This window comes from Eumetopias jubatus, unplaced genomic scaffold (genome assembly GCF_037043125.1).
Source record: "Eumetopias jubatus isolate StellerSeaLion01/CBP00866 unplaced genomic scaffold, mEumJub1_p1.0 scaffold_6, whole genome shotgun sequence".
Lineage (NCBI taxonomy): Eukaryota > Metazoa > Chordata > Mammalia > Carnivora > Otariidae > Eumetopias > Eumetopias jubatus.
In genome coordinates this window covers 88,076,671-88,094,542 of record NW_028274812.1, presented here as the reverse complement: position 1 = coordinate 88,094,542, position 17,872 = coordinate 88,076,671, and the positions used below count along the sequence as shown (strand labels likewise).

General features: G+C 37.6%; 1 pseudogene; it reads left to right on the top strand.

Annotated features, from left to right (window-relative positions):
- Nucleotides 1-7,791: 7,791 nt before the first annotated feature.
- Nucleotides 7,792-15,789, top strand: LOC114204598 (large ribosomal subunit protein eL13 pseudogene; annotated as a pseudogene).
- Nucleotides 15,790-17,872: the final 2,083 nt, after the last annotated feature.

The window sequence follows — 17,872 nt, the reverse complement described above, 5'->3', positions numbered from 1 at the left end:
ATTAAACAATGGTGGTGCAATGGGAAATTTATTTAACCTCTGCTTGTCTAAGTTTTCACAAATAAAAAAGGTTGAAAATGGATAGAACAGTTTTATGCTAAAAAAGAGAGAGAGAGAAAGAACTATAAAATATTTTTGAATGAGGATTGTTATATAGTAAGTTCTGACTAAACATTGCTTAATAATACTAATAGCCACATCTTTTTATTGAGATTTACTGAGATTCTGTTCTGGCATTAAGGAATAAATAAGATAGACTAATGGCAAAATGGATATGATGGAGAGGTATACTATAAAAATTAAACAGAGAAACTCGGTAACTTAAAATAATAAAAACTGCTATAGAGAATATACCTCTAATGTAATACAAATGAAACTAAAAGCAATATTATTTATGTGGGGTGCTCAAGGAAATTTTCTTAAAAATGTGTCATAACAATAAGATAGTAAATCAATAATATTAAGAACATTTATATAATAATTTTCAAAATAATAAATTAACAAATAGTAAATGCTTCTAAGTACTTTTCTTAGAAATTTATGTTATTCCATTTATTTTTAATGAAAGTGTTTTGAAGTAATTCATCATTATTCACATTTTATTGGGACATTAAGTAAACTGCTTGAGATCATATAACTCTTAAGTGCCAGATTTGGACATTTAAAGATAGACTCGACACTGAAAAAATATAAAAATAAATCACAGAATATACGAAATAGCTTTGGGAGAAACACTGCAATGTCAGCCTTCTAAGAAATTCAATTCCACAAAATTTTGCATAAACAAAAGATCTAGTTCTTTGCTAGATACTTACGAGTAATATGAGTAAATTTTATGATACATTCCTACCCTTATTCGACTTGCTTGTATTGATTTACTTTTATTCTCTCACCTCCTACTTTATCTCTCCCATTTTCATAATCCCCTATATTTATTCATAACACACTTAGTGGGGAACATTTTTAGGATTGCACATCCTTTTTTTTTTTTTCCCAAGAGAGAAGTGTCTGATCTCCCTCTGGGACCAGAGGAACTGACCACCAGAGAACTTATCTCCAATTTAAAAATTCATTAGCAATGTGCTCTAAGCAAAAAAAAGAAATGGCAACTCCTTAGGTGCCTATTTTACACTAAGGGCTAAATTAGTTGTTTGAAAGTCCTTGATAATTTTCATCCAGTGCATTCAAAAACAAATATTGTAAATCAAAGGTAGATGAGTGGAATGATTGTTACCTCTAATGAATTCCTTCTGGAGCCTATACAATACAGTGGGAACAGTACAGAACTTAGAAGATCTAAGTGTTGCTCCTTACTCTGATATTTTTGAGATATATGTGGCTGGGAAAGCCACTAAATATTCATTTAAAAATTTAAAAAAATGTATTAGGTAACTATTACCTGGCAGGTACCATGCTCAGTGCTGGAGATACAAAGATGAGCAAGAGACTCTAGCCCCTCACCCGTAGATCCCCTCAACACCTCACAGGTACACAACATATCATAACACAGTGCATAAAGAGTGTCATATGAATACAAAGAACTTGTAGCACAGAGTCTATGCCGATTTTGTTAACCATTCTATTGCCAACTCTGTTGCTGGCATTTATAAGGCATTTGATAAGTAATTTTAAATAAGTGAATTAGAAAATAATTCTCATTTTCAAGTCTCATCAGAATGAATGAATGAGTGATTAATCCTACTTGAAGGAAACCTGATGATAAATCAGATTAAAGATGAGTAAGATTTTCCCAGGAAAATAAGGCATTCTAGGAAAACAGACAACATGGGCAAATTAATGGAAGCCTGAGGCACGAGCATGTCTCAAGTGTTAGGGAAAGATTTCTTTTCTTTATGTTACAGACCATATAATCCTTAGCAAAAGATTATGGAATAAAGTTGGAAAAAAGAAAGTTGGAACTGATGGTGAAGAATCTTACACTTCAGGCTAAGTGAATTTTATTTCATTATAGCTTAAAATATATGTTATTTAATGTTATTCCTGTTTTAAACCTCAAAATGAGAATAACTTGAAGTGCTCTGCTTACTTTACAAGGTGTTTAATAGGGATGTCAGTCTAAAAACAAGAAACCTGTTCAAGAGACAAAGCATTTACTTGGAATCAATTAAATTTAAGGTACACAGATTTAGGTAGAAACCCAAATAGGGTTTTGACTTCGAAAGGTGTACTCAAAGTACTCAAAAAAAGATTAGGTACGTTGTTTTTAAGAAGAGATTATTGGTGCTGACAAACAGGGCTAGAGTTGTAATGCACTGATTGGTCAGAGAAAATGGTCACTAGGCTAAGAAAAATTCACTTTTATCAGCCTTTTCAAAGAGGATTTTCTTATTCTTGTTGACTTTTTGGAATATTGGAGGTTTGGCCCGGTTCAAAGGTTTAGGAAATGGGATGTGCAAGGTAGTTCCTCTGAAATGGCTGATTTGGCTCTATTTTAAAAATGGCTCTACTTATGTCATTTTTCACATTTTCCCATTTTGATCAAGATCTTTTCCTGAAAGCATCCCTGATCAACCATTTGAATTGGGTTTTCTCATTTTTGGTTTTCAATCCCTGGTTGTCAGGAAGATTCCTTAATCCTTCTTTGTCAGGAAGGCTCATTCCTGTTGTGTCTCATTCTACTTTGGAGGGAAAGTGGTATAGTTGGAAAACTTTATGCCACATTTGAGCAAAAAGAGCACTGAACTGGAGGAAAGCTTGTTGCCACGTCCTATGAAATAAACAAATGTTGCTAAAGTTCCTTTAATTGACCAAATAAATATTACAAATCAATTCAAAACATTGGGTTACCATTACTGCATGGAATTTTTACAGTACTGTGAAAACAATAGAAACAGAGTCTTATAATAATAACAATCTCTAGAATCACAAGCAAAACACTAATTCCAAATTGTAGGATACTTCTAGCCTATGAGAGTATGCCTGCGGGTATTCAATTACGTAAGTCAAAAGACCAAGAGCTTTCCAGAGATGCCTATTGTAACCAGTGGTTTGGTTCTCTAATTTTGCATCATTGTGTTTCAACCAGTCCTAAAGAATTTATCCAAGTACACCAGGTGGTATTAGCAATGGTGCAGATGCCATCCTGCCCTAGTCAAGAGCAATTCTGTTATCCACAACTGGAATGAGTGAATTTAAAGACTGTTTTTGGGCAGCTATTGCCTTCGCAGTAGATCCAGCAGTATTTCCTAAACTTTTAGATACATTTCGGAGCATGTATTCATTCATACCAGCAAGCCACCATGGAAAAAAGATTCTCAAAAATCTTATTCCTTCATTGTCAGAGATACCACCTGACAATTCTCATTTTAATCTCTGATGTAGACTTAAGGATGATGTCCAAAGCTGAGTCTCTGATTAATTAGGTAATGAAATAGACATAACCAGTTATTCAACTGCACATAACCTCCAAGTTCATAAGAATTTAAGCAATGTTACCCTATAAGTTTTTCTGCCATGTATAAGTAAAAATAAGTCCCAATGGGTCACAGATCATGGAATTATCATAACGAAATTGATTGAACCAAGGGTCTAAATGATGCAAGCAATTAAGATAGTTATACGCAGGTGGAGTAAAATTATATTGGCATAAATGTTGCAGAGGGAAACTTGAAATCTGGGATACGTGGCAAGCTTAATGTTCATTTGTACAAATGTTACCTCTTAAATCTCTAGAGGTTTGAATGGATAGGCAAGAAGTTCAGAATGAGTCCAGGTAAATTTTACATGATGTTTTACATAATTAGCACAAGACATTAGGGGAGGAATGACAGAGAGATTGGTAATAAATATACGAGAGGATCTTTAGTTTCATGTATAGAGCAAGGCTTCTCATGACAAACCCAACAACTGATCAAATTTCCTTTATATGCCAGGAAACTGGCTATGCGGACAAAGGAGCTATCCTTCCAGGCAAAGACTAAGAAGAGAAAGGAAAGATAACCACTAGAGCAGGTATTTGACCTCTTATATTAAGATAAAAATCTTCTTCATTTACAAGACAGAAAGGGACTGGTCAAAAATACATGCAAAGAATACAGGTCCGATAGCTAACACTGCAGTTACAATGTTTTCTGTAAAGGCAGGATCCTTACAGTATGTTCTAAATCCAAAGATTAATAAGGTGAACCTGTTTGAGGAGGCAGTTAACAGAAGGGCAAGAAGGAGGAATAATAATCCAAAGATTGTAGGAATTTTCATTGAAATAATCTGACTCTAGGGGCGCCTGAGTGGCTCAGTCATTGGGCGTCTGCCTTCGGCTCGGGTCATGGTCCCAGGGTCCTGGGATCTAGCCCCACATCGGGCTCCCTGCTCGGCGGGAAGCCTGCTCTCCCTCTCCCACTCCCCCTGCTTGTGTTCCCTCTCTCCCTGTCTCTCTCTGTCAAATAAATAAACAAAATCTTAAAAGAAAAGAAAAGAAATAATCTGACTCTAAGTCCCAGAGCCACTGACTAATTTTGTTGGAGGCTATGTACAGGCAGTCTAGTATACAACTTATAAGTAAGACAGTACTGATAGTAATACTGATATGAGCAAGAACCTTAGGTATACAGGTCTGGCCCAGAATCTCCTGAAAGCTGTCAGCATCAGATGTCATCTGCTTCAACTACTGGTGAACTTTAATTTTAATTCTCCCTTTGATTCAGCAGTCTAGCAGGGAGTAGGCACTTTTCTTTAAATGAGAAAAATGAATCCAAGAATCAATACCTTTTAGTTTTGTAGCAAAAGGGTTAGTTAAGAGTACCTGATATGGTCCTTTCCATCTGAATTTTAAGGAATCCTTTTGAAGATGTTGCTTCCAATAAGCAAAAGGAACTGGTCATAGGTTGTGTTTTATTTCTTTGGCTCCCAGGAGTGTGCTGTGAAAAGATTGTTCTCCAGGGCATGATTTTTGTCCCTGACCTTAATTAGTCCCTTGAAAAAGTGGAGAATATCTCCTTTAATTAATTGAACATCAAATGCTGCCAGGGCCAGATTCATAGTTCTCCCAGTTACAAGCTCCAAGGGAAAGAGTTTATGTTTTTGGAAGGGAGCAGCTCTTAAATTCAATAGGACCATAGGAACTGCTTTAGGCCAAGTCAATTTTAATGTTTCCATAAATTTAGCCAATTGTGTTTTAATGATGCCATTTGTTCTTTCCACCAGTCCACAGGACTGGGGGTGGTAGGTACAATGGAAATGTTGTAACAGAAGCCAAAGAGAGTATATTTGCTTCATGATGTGGCCAGTAAAGTGTGTTCCTTTGTCACCGTGTAATTCCAAGGCTATGCCCCAAGCAGGTATTATCTTTAGTAACAATGCTTTTGCAACAGCTGAGGCAGTAGCACACCAGCAAGGAAATGCCTTAACCCATTGAGAAAACATATTGCTCATGACAAGGACTTAGTTGCAACCATGAGAAGGTGGCAGTTGGATAAAATCCATTTGCTGGATCTCAAAAGGCCCACTAGGTAAATCAAAATGTCTGGGAGCTGTCTGAAACATTTTCCCTGGGTGAAATTTTGGACAAATAGTGCAGGTTAAGAGTGCTTCCTTAGCAGCCTTAGAAACATTTCCCACCAGTATTGCTTCATAAAGCTTATAGTTTGTCAGTTGCCCAATGAATCATTTGATGTGCTATTTCAAGTAGTTGTTTTGATTTTTTTTTTTTTCCCAGAGATTCTGGTAATACTGGTTTGTTATTTGGGCCATACCATGAATTTGTTAAGGAATTGAAAATACAATTGTCAGTCCAATAAAGTTTTTCTCTGTGTGGTGCACTGAATCAGGCATCCTTTACAATAAGATACAAATCTTCTTTTGGAAAATAATATTTGCTATGAAATTATTAGGTTCAGTGGAATTTAAGACGGGCTGTTTTTGCTGCTTGATCATCTAAATTATTTCCTATAGCTCATCTGATTCTAATTTTGAATGCCCAGGGAACTTGATAATGGGGGGGAGGAAGGGAGTTCAATTAAATCTAACAATTCAATGGCAAAAGCTATATTTTTAATTTAATACCCTCCAGAGGTTAAAAATCTTGTTTTCAAGACAAACCCAAATCATGAACAACTACAAAGGTGTTGTGACTGTTTTTTCTTTTGCTAAAATGTAAAAGCTCTATGTATTTGGAGCATAAAATTCTGCCTGTTGTGCTAAAGTAGCCACTGGTAAAGGAGCTGCTTCCGTTATTTGGAAGGTAGTGGTAATAGTGGACCCACCCAGCACAGTATTTCCCCATTATTCCTTAAATAGGAACCATCAGTAAACCAAGAGAGTTCACATTAATAATAGAGTTTTCTGCAAGTCAGCTCTAGGTGTCAGCAGTTGGTCAGTTAGACCAGTCTAAGATCAGACCAAGGTTAGACAGTCGTGGCGTGTCTACTCAACAGCTAAAGGGAGAAGAGTTATGGGAGACTTCCTGTTGGGAGCGGGTCCCGTGGTACTGTGGGTTGCAGAGGAATCCCAGGGACCTTGTCTGCGGCCCCGCCCCCCGGCTCCCGCCCCGCCCCCCGGCTCCCGCCCCGCCCCCTGGCTCCCGAGGCGGAGCCAGGCGGTTGAGCGGGATTCCCGCCCCTCCCTCTGTGGTCACCTGGGACCCTTGAAGCAGGCTGCAGATGCATGGCCACTACCTCCCCGCGGGCCTGGTCAGCTCCAACGCCTAAGATGCAAAGTGCGAGTAGGGCGCAAAGCAAGCAGTGAGCCGCGCCGCGCCTCGGGTAGCCCCTGGAGGTGGCCCCAAAGCCCGCCCCCTGCATTCAGGAGGCAACGGGTCCTGTGGAGGAGGTTCAACGGTAATCTCTTAAAATAAATAAACAAATAAATTAATTAATTGATTAAAATGCAGCAAGATCTAATGTAGGGTTAAAAGAAGTTAAAATTGGAAGAGATGAGTCGGCTTGCAGAAAGATGTTGAGTGCTGTCCTTCCCAAATGAAGGCAAATAAAAATTGGCTTTTGGGGATCCACAGGGATACTATAGAAAGCACTCCAGAAATCAATTATAGAAGAAAACTTACTCTTTGTGGGAATGGAGGTTGGAGAGTGTGAAGGTTAAAGAGAACTGAGTGTTAGGAAGTGGCAGTGCTATTGATGGGTCTTTGGGGTCCTGGACAAACCTCCACCCTTGTCCATGAAGTTTCTTTACAGAAAGGATGAGTGTACTACAAGGACTGATACAAGAGACTATAAGTTTTTGAGTCTTGCATTCCTCTATAATTGGTTTTATTCCTGCAATAGCTTCAAAGTTTAAAGGGTATTGCCTGATAATTAAGGAGGGGTTTGCTTGATCAACTTGAATCTTTACTGGGGAAGCTGAATGGTCTGCTTGATATCTGTTGTGGATTTTGCCATAAGTCCTTTAGGGATTTTTCCAAGAGAATTAAACTCTCAGTGTCCTTATTAGCTGATTTAAGGGGAAAGACTTTTAGAGGTATTGAATGGTTTCCAATGCTGCCAGTTATAGGTGAGGTTGAATTGATTTTAAGAATAATTTCCCTTTTTCGGAAAAAAGAGATGGCAGTGTGGTATTTTTCTAAGAAGTCTCTTCCAAGTAGATGGACAGGAGCTGAGTGGACTAGTAAAAAGAAATGACTGTCCTGAAGAGGGACTAATTGGAAAGGTAAAGAAAGAGGCTTATAACCTGTTAAGGGTTTATTAGAAATTCTCACCAGTGGAATTTTTTCAGTACTCCTAGTAAGGGATTGTCTGAGGATGAACGCAGAAAAGTTGGGCCAGTGTCAATTAAAGTGGTAAGAACCTCACTTCCAATCATTACGGAAGTTTCACCGAGATGATTAAGGAGCAAAATCAGAAAGACCTTTTGTGTTTCCGGGAGCAGCCTCTGTCCCTTAGAGAGGTTGAAGATTTGGTGTTAGAGGATTGCCTTTGGTATTTCTGTTTAAGGCAGTCTTTTTTCCAGTGTCTGGGTTTTTTTACAAACATGGCAAATATTTTTAGGAGAAGCTGCTGGTCTAGTTTTTGATTGCCATGGCCTCTGAGAAGAAGCAGACATCTGCTGGAGTTGTAAATTTAGATTTTATTTGCCTTCCTTTAGGTAGCATCCTCAAGGGGTCTAGCTAATTGATTGGCTAGACTGACTAGATCAGGATAAACATAGCCTCCCATCTCATCCCAGTCCATTTTACCAGTAGAGAGAATTCACGACAGAAGTCATTTGCAAACATGGAATTGAAAGCCATCTGGATGGAATCAACATCTAAAGGTAGCCCTGAGTTTTCCTTAAAAACAATTTGAAGCTTGGGACGCCTGGGTGGCTCAGTCGTTAAGCGTCTGCCTTCGGCTCAGGTGATGATCTCATCAGGGTCCTGGGATCGAGTCCCGCATCGGGCTCCCTGCTCAGTGAGGAGCCTGCTTCTCCCTCTCCCTCTACTGCTCCCACTTGTGCTCTCTCTCTCTCTCTCTCTCTGACAAATAAATAAATAAAAATCTTAAAAAAAAGAATATTAAAAAAACAATTTGAAACTTATTATAGCAGTCATAAACTGGTTTATCAAGCTTTTGAGTACATGTCTGGATTTTATTCCAGTCAATGACTTTAGGGAAGATATGGGGAATGGCTTCCTGTATAGCTTTAGCAATGCACCCAACAGGAATCCTGTACTTCAGTAAGACCACTGGAGATCATCTAATGGCATTCAGCCTTCAGCATCCAATGCTGACCATGACCCTTTCCAACAAGTAGATGGACCAACTGATAAAGATCGGATAAACCAGAGTATTAGGATTGGATGTCAATATTAAATTTATCAGCAAACTGATGAGGGTCTTCAGAAACTCTTGAAACTCCTTAGCAATAGCTCTCAATTCAGCCTTCGTCTAGGGAGCATATAAAATGTTCATGACTGTAACTTCTAGGTCTAACCTTGAAAAGGTGCATCGGAACAGGACAGTGTGAAGAGGATGAAACAGGAGAATCTAGGGAGGCCTTGTGATCGTGGGGGTAAAGAAGGAGTTTGGCCATAGAGGAACAAAGAGAAGTAGAAGAGGGAGAGGGAGAGCAGCCTGAGGCGGCAGAAGGAGGCTGAAGAGAAGAAATTTTAAGGCCTTATGATTCTTTTCTCATTGAGAAATTTTCTCTATGAATTTGGAAACAGTATTCTGAAAAGAGGCAATCAGTCTTGAGTTCATTTTAAAGTTTCCAAATACCAATTAAGCATCCCATTTGATCTGTCTGGTTTTAAATCCATGGTTCTCAAGGCAAGTTCTGTGAGTTGAAAAGAGCCCCAAAATGACCACTGTAATAGCAAATTATCTTTGGAATTTTGGGTCCACTGGGATAAATATTTAATACCAATTAAGCATCCCATTTGATCTGTCTGGTTTTAAATCCATGGTTCTCAAGGCAAGTTCTGTGAGTTGAAAAGAGCCCCAAAATGACCACTGTAATAGCAAATTATCTTTGGAATTTTGGGTCCACTGGGATAAATATTTATAAGAAGAAGGATCATAGTTCTTAAATATAAAACCAGCTGGAGTTGCTGAAGGAGGAAACTCTTGAAGAAACTTAGAATAAGAAACCAGTTCAAGAGGTTGCATTTGTTTGGGATCAAAGAATTGCAATTTGGGGTATGCAGACTTAGATAGAAGCCCAAACAGTGTCCTCTCTTACAGGAGGTGGACTCAGGGGTTTTATGGACATAAGAGAAGATTAGGTAAGTTGTTTTTAAGAAGAGTTCATTGTTCTGATAAGCAGGGCTGGATTTATACATTTTGTAGATCACTACCTGGTCAGGCAAAGTGGTAACTAGGCAAAAATTCATTTTTATCAGTCTTTTCAAATGGGATTTTTTCATTCTTGCTGACTTGGAATGTTGGAATGTGGCCCAGTTCAAAGGTTTAGGAAATAAGACATGCAAGGCAGTTCCTCTGAAATAGCTGCTCCAGCTCTATTTTTATTTTTTTAAGATTTTTATTTATTTTTTGAGGGAGAGAGAAAGTGAGCGAGAGAGAGCAACAAGCAGGGTGAAGGGCAGAGGGAGAAGCAGACTCCCCACTGATCAGGGAGCCCGATGTGGGACTCAATCCCAGGACTCCGGGATCATGACCTGAGCTGAAGGCAGATGCTTAACTAACTAAGCCACCTAGGAGCCCACCAGCTCTATTTTTAAAACGGCTGAAATATGGAAATATCCCAAATATCCATTGACTGATGAATGGATAAGATGTGATATATATATGAATACATAATGGAATACTATTCAGCCATCAAAAGAATGAAATCTTGCCATTTGCAACAGCATGAATGGAGCTAGAGTGTATTATGCTAAGTGAAATAAGTCAGTCAAAGAAAGACAAATACCATACGATTCATTTATATGTGGAATTTCAGAAACAAAACAGATCAACATATGGGAAGGGGGAAAAGAGAGAAAGAGGCAAATCAGAAAACAGACTCTTAACTACAGAGAACAAACTGAGGGTTACTAGAGAGGAGGTAAGTGAGGGGATGGGTTAAATGGGTGATTAAGGAGGGCACTTGTGATGAGCACTAGGTGTTGTATGTAACTGATGAATCATTAAATTTTACACCTGAAATTTAAAAAAATAAAAAAAATAAAGATGGCTCTCCTTATTTCATTTTTCACAGGTAAAATGGTAGAATTAATTTAAATACATTTAAGAAAAACTATGTAAATATAAGGACTTATTAGTAAGTTATAGTTGAGTATTACTGGGCACTTAAATATACAAAGGAGGGGCAGGTATTGGATAGGGGCATAGCATGAGAGATTTATTGCATTATTCTATTATTATTTGATAAAATGTTTTATATTTCTATTTTTAAGAGCCTATTCTACCCCATCTTTGCAGTTTTTAAGTTTTTCCTCCATCATTTTTGCCATAAGGTATTACGTGTTAATATGATTAGAAGAAAGGAATAGTATAATGTGTTTCTCCCAATAGTGTACTTTGTCAAAGTTTAATTTATTTAATATTTTTGATTATTCTAATTTCTAATTAATGGTGTGTTAGTGTTTTTGGGTGAATCCCTTAAGTTCTTGGTGTCATGGGCTCCTATTCATATTATGTAAGGCATTGGACAGAGAGATACTCTCTTTAGGCAAAAAAATAAAAGGTGAACGTTAAATATTTTCAAATGAAACTCAGAGTATAAAAAGTTATCCCAATCATTTTTATGGTCCTCAGTTATGTAAATTAGATTAAACTTTCAAAGAAAAAAGTGCCCATTGATATCATCTTGTTCCCTGTGGAGCGGATGTCCTTGCCATACAAAAACACTAACACTAAATAGTAAGACTGTGAAATATGTCTACATAACCTCATGGTTTTAGGATATTTCTTATGTTATGTAATATTTTTTACCATGCCAGGCCTTATAGTGTTTATGAGTACATATTTCATTCAGACACAACTGGATTTGACATCCGGCCATGTTGTTTACTGTCTGAGTGAATTGGAGTCTGTCAGTTTACCATATCCAAGTCACATATTCCCTTTCTTCAATGTTCACGTAACAATGCCTACACAAGGAATATTACATATTAAATAATATATGTATAAGACTTAAAAGTTTATGACACATAGAAAATCCTGGCTGTTAAAACACTCCAGTGTCTAAAATATCATATAATCTTGAAGATTTCCTTAGATTTCCATTTTTCAAAAGGTACTTAATGATAACCATCTGTAAAATGTAATTTTTATTGAAGTCTTTTAGAACCTTATATAGTGTAGGGCGCCTGGGTGGCTCAGTTGGTTAAGCGACTGCCTTCGGCTCAGGTCATGATCCTGGGGTCCCGGGATCGAGTCCCGCATCGGGCTCCCTGCTCAGCGGGGAGTCTGCTTCTCCCTCTGACCCTCTTCCCTCTCGTGCTCTCTCTCATTCTCTCTCTCTCTCTCAAATGAATAAAATCTTTAAAAAAAAAAAGAACCTTATATAGTGTTATATATTCCCTGTACATATCCCAATGAAAGGTTGATTTTATAATTATATATAAATATATATATTAAAGACTTTATTTATTTATTTGAGAAATAGAGCACAGTGGGACCTTTCCTGAGAGCCCCATGTGGGGCTTGATTCCAGGACCCTGAGATCATGACCTGAGCCAAAGGCAGACGCTTAACCAACTGAGCCACCCAAGAGCCCATAAATACCCTGTTAAAAGTAATTTAAATAAAATCAGTTTTGATTTATCTATATTTTACCTTATCTATGGATTAGGTGTGATTAAGTTAGTTCTTCCAATATCAAATTTGAAGTGACAAAAATCTATCTTTTTAAAACTCCCATCCAACGAGAAAGGTGAAACTTAGGAAAGGGAGGGAAATTATATCTTGACTTATTCCTAAAATAATAAAGGAATAGAAAGAAAAAATGTTGTAAAGAGTACTAGAGATACTATACAACCCAAATGCTTTTTTTTTGTTTGTTTAAAAAACTCAAAGACTCTTTTTGGTACTAATTAGTAGAAATTAAATCTGAATTATTTGTGTTTGTATCTCTTCTTTTATTGACAGTACTTATTTTGGTAACACATGCAATTACTCAACTCCTAATTGCTTTTTTTTCTCATCCCAGGTAACTCAGGATTATTAGGAAAAGCAGGGTTACAAAACAAAACATACTCTAAATTCTTTTTGAAATCAATCAGATAATTAAATTTTTCCCTCCCCCACATACTAATCAGTTGAAGTGTCTGCTGTTAAGTTTAAGTTTCAAATGCTAACTCTAAACATCTGATGAGTCTAAGGATTTAAACAGTTATTATGGAAAAATGGCATGTTCTTATTAAAGCCAGAATTCAGTCTCTTACCCTCTATTTACTCAAAGGATAAATTTTACAACTGTGTTAATCACCACCAACCGAAGTTGATTTAAGAGACACAATGTCCTCTTCTTTTTTTTTTTTAAAGCATGACTTCCATAATAATTGATACAAGAGAGACCCCTAGCAGCATCTGCACATGCTGAACTCTTAAATCAATGATGCTGGCCTCATTCCCAACTAACAGGTGTACCTACATTGATTAATCCTTTTGTGCCACCAAGAAAAGGAAATACGACATCAGGGGCATTCACCCTGACTTTTCCAAATATTCATGATATGATATAATGTTTGCAAAACTATAGGTAGTGCTTCACTTTTTCACCCTTCTCTGCTGAGCAACCCAAATGGATGGAGTCACAGGCGGCAATAAAGCACAACATGGATGCTAGTCAGGATGAAATAATACTTGGCTGAAAACCACAATACTGAAAACCAAAATCCCTCACCATTTGCCTACTCCAGTCACAGATTTGCAAAAGATATATGCAGAAAAGTTGTACAAGACAAAAATTTTCCTGTTCTAAAAATAGAGACATGATACCTCAAACTGGTCAGCAACCCTGGGTAGCCACTGGGTGTAGTTGGAAAAAATGGATTTGGTGGTCTCTGGGTGCCCAGAATCTGGACTTTCTAGACTCACACATGAAAGAGAAGAGAAGTAATCCCAAAGTTAGACATCAAGGAGGAGAAAAGAAATGATATACACAGCAGAACCAGTCAAATCTATACCTCAAACCTCCTCTGGGATGAGGTCTTTTACTAAACAATCAAGGGCAGCCTGAGATCTTGCCATACTGTATTACTGGATGGTACAGAGATATTAGAAAGAGAGACAAAGAGAATGATAGAGTCCCACATTATCAGTGGCCCAATATTTACCATTCACTTGAGCTGACATGTATTTCCAACAAAGGATGGAAGGGAGAAGAAAGCTTACTCTCTTTAGAAGCCAAAATTTTCCCCAGTTTTTGTTCTCTATTTTTAACTCACTGGGCTTAGATGTCAGACTGTTTTCAGCCAGAAATGTTATATCTGTGAAGGAAGAAGCTCAACAGAGTAGAGTATCAGAATAATCTTACACAAACCTTCCTGTTTTCCTTTATTCTCACTGATCTAATATGCATATTCACCCAGAACAATGGCATATACGTTATAGACACAGAGGCCTATGAAATGGACCAGAGGACAATTAAGTTTATTCTAAGAACACACAAATTATAGAATGAAATTTTAATCTTCGAGATCCATCTTGATTTATGCCATCACATTTGTCTATCCAAGCTCACTCTATAAGGGCTACAGAGTGGATACTATATAATAGCATGATGCCAGCAATAAGGAGTGCTTCAAATTTGTCCCTACCCCATAAACTTTGACAGTGGGAACCTCTCACATTTTCAAGTGAATCTATTGATTCCACAGTGAAATTAATGTTCCACAATATATATAAAAGCATCTGACCAACTCATTTTTCTTATTCTGCTCAGTGCAAGCCAGAAAGGTTTCACTCAGTGCCCATTTGGGGATTGCTTCTCTCAATTAGCCGCCCTATCATCTCCCCTAGAGCTTGTTCTCTTCCATTCCTCTACCACTGAATTACCCCAACTCCAATTTTCTCTTAGGGGCAAGAAGAGACATAAGAATATAATACCAGCACTCTATGAAAAAAAAAAATTAGAGCCATGAAAAAAATTCAAAATCATATGCAACAGTTGCCTAGAATCTTCACACCAATTTCTCCTTAAAATATTATTTTTCAGTAAATTAATGTTTCTAGAATCCAAAACAATCCAAACTAGAATCATATAAGAGAATTTACACTGTATCAAACCTTACTAATAATTTTAAAGATCAAGTAGTCAGGGGAGAGAGCATCCCATGTGGCTCCATGGGCCCTTCCTTTCATTATACACATTATACACATACTTTCTGCTCCAGAATAATAGGAAAGGTTTCTATAAGAGGTTCACAGGTTAGCCCATACAACAAGATGTTATGAAATATCTATGTCTTATTCTCCAGAGACTTGTATAGTTTATGTGACATTCTCTACAAATTATGTTTATTTTTCTTAAGCAATCCTAATCCAGGGACATTAAGAGTACTGCATAGCTAATGACTAGTATCGTTAATCTATTTCCCAAGACATTCAATTATCATATTTACAAGGAAATTACACTAGGTCACCTGCCTTTTTTTTTTCTTTCCTCCAAAGTGTCCCCTCATCCATTAATCATAGAAGAAACTGATCACACAGGAGAAGTTTGGGCCTAGGCTCTGCATCTAGCCAGAGCCTGGGCCCTGACTCACTCCCCTCTCCACTGCCCCCAGGCCCATAGGCAGTAGCCATAGTGCCCAGCCAGAATGACATGATCCTGAAGCCCTACTTCCACAAGAACTGGCAGCTGTGCGTGGCCACATGGTTCAACCAGCCTGCAAGGAAGATCTGCAGACACCAGGTCTGGCAAGCCAAGGCAAGCCCCATTGCCCTGTGCCCTCCCCACCAGGACCTGTCGGGCTCATTGTGAGGTGCCCCACTGTGAGGTATCATACCAAAGTGTGAACTAGCAGGGGCTTCAGCTGGAAAGAGTTATGGGTGGCTGGCATCCACAAGAAGGTGGCATGGACCATTGGGATCTCAGTGGATCCAAGAAGGTGGAACTGAGTCCATGCAGGTCAATGACCAATGGCTGAAGGAGTACCACTCCAAGCTCATCCTCTTTCCCAGGAATCCCTCAGCCCCCAAGAAAGGAGACAGTTCTGCTGAAGAGCTCAAATTGGCTACAGAGCTGACAGGGCCAGTCATGCAGATGCCAAATATCTATACGAAGGAGAAAACCAGAGTCATTACAGAGGAAGAGAAGAACTTTAAGGTATTGGCCAATCCTTGCATGGCACGTGTCAATGCCTGGCTCTGCATCTAAGCAAAATGGGCTGAGGAAGCTAAAGAACAGGATGTTAAAAAGAAAAAATAAAGTGCCATTGGCACCTTATGTTTAAAAGAAAAAAAGAAGAAAGAAAGAAATTGATCACAGGCTGGCTTGTTATAACTTTTTCCTGCCTAGTCTACCATCTAACCTTGGTCAATATCTCCTTATCACATTAAAAAAAAGATATTCAACAACATTTTGGGCAATAATTTATCCTAAATAATATGTCTACTAAATTCAAGATGACCATCAGGATCTGAATCATCCAGTGGGGATAAGAACTCTATTAAGCATGATATTCAATTGCACTCCTAGGTGTTTACCCAAAGGATGCATAAATGCTGATTTGAAGGGATACATGCATCTTGATGTTTATAGCAGCACTATCAACAATAGCCAAATTATGGAAAGATCCCAAATGTCCATCGACTAATGAATGGATAAAGAAGATGTGCTGTACATATGTGTGTGTTTGTGTGTGTCTATATATATATATATATATATATATATATATATATATATATATATATATAATGGAATATTACTCAGCCATAAAAAGAAAGAAGTCTTGCCAATTGCAACAACGTGGATGGAGCTAGAATATATTATGCTAAGTGAAATATGTCAGTCAGAGAGAGACAAATACCATATGATTTCACTCATGTAGAATTTAAGAAACAAAACAGATGAACATATGGGAAGGGGGAAAAAAAGAGAGGCAAATTAGAAAGCAGACTCTTGGCTATAGAGAACAAACTGAGGATCCCTGGAGGGGAGGTAAGCAAAGGGATGGGTTAAATGGGTGATAGGGATTAAGCACTGGGTGTTGTGTACATAAGTGATGAGGCACTAAATCTTACACCTGAAACTAATATTACCCTGTATAATAACTAACTGGAATTTACATAAAAACTTGGAAGAAATATTTTAAAAATATATAAGCATGGTATTTATGACCATATCACTCCATAGGTCTTTTGATATCCTTTGACCAGCTCTTTTACTTTTTTTCCTCCAGCATTCATAGTTATTTGAACCTGTTTATAGGTGTTGATGGAGACACTAATTTTCATCTATAATTTTCTACAGCCAAGTTCACATTTACCAGCTGATCCATTTCCATAAGTATTTCTATTTGGGTATAAAATCAGAACTTCATATAAACTGTGAAAAGTTTCCAAAAATATTTTCTTACCCATGGATCATCGTTGAGATAATCAGAACCAAGTATTACTTGCATTTGTGGCTTACATTATATTTCTGTTGGACAGTGCTGATCTACAGTTTACCAGAGCTTTTAACAGTAGTAAGTGAATATAATTTTTGCTACCTTTCTTTTAGCCTTATATTTGCTTTTAATCCACTTAGACTGTTTCCCTTAGTCGATTTCTATTTGCTCCAAATTTTATTGGTAAGACTTACCCTGAATAATTTGCCTGAAATCTTTCACTAGTTTGGGCTGAGTAACAACCATCAAGTATCTTATTCTCACTCTATTTTTCTACCCTGTCATTTTTCCTACTAAAATATTTCAATTTAATGGACTGAAAGACAGTCCTGATCATAGCACCAGTCTGAGTGGACATAAATATATCATATTGTCCAATCAGATAATCAGACAACAGAAATCTTACCCAGCATCAAGCTTTATTCCAAACGCACGGGGAAAGCAAGCAGAGGGCTAAGATTTTGTGTGTGGCACCCTAAGTCCTTCCTTCCCACATTAGACATGTGTCCTATGGCCCAGAGTAATGGATGAGGTCTCTAATATATTTTATTCATCATCTCATATAGCGGGGAGTATTTAATTTATGAAATATTGTCACATTCTATATCTCAAAGATTATATAGTTTATGCAAAATTCTCCAAAGAGCTTTGCTTCATAAATTTACATATTCTGTTTACCAATTGCAATCCTAAACCAGAGGCAAACTGTTAAGAACATTTCATTAGGAAGAGCATTAGTAGAGCTCTCCCCACAATTATCATTAGGCCTCCTACTTACCCAGAGTTCCAGTTACCACGTTTAAAAAGAAATTAAACTGGGTCACCACCTTCTGTTCTTTTTCTGAGGAAAAGTCTTTGGGAACCAAGAAAAGAAAGGCCTGTCATTTTAACTCTTTCTCC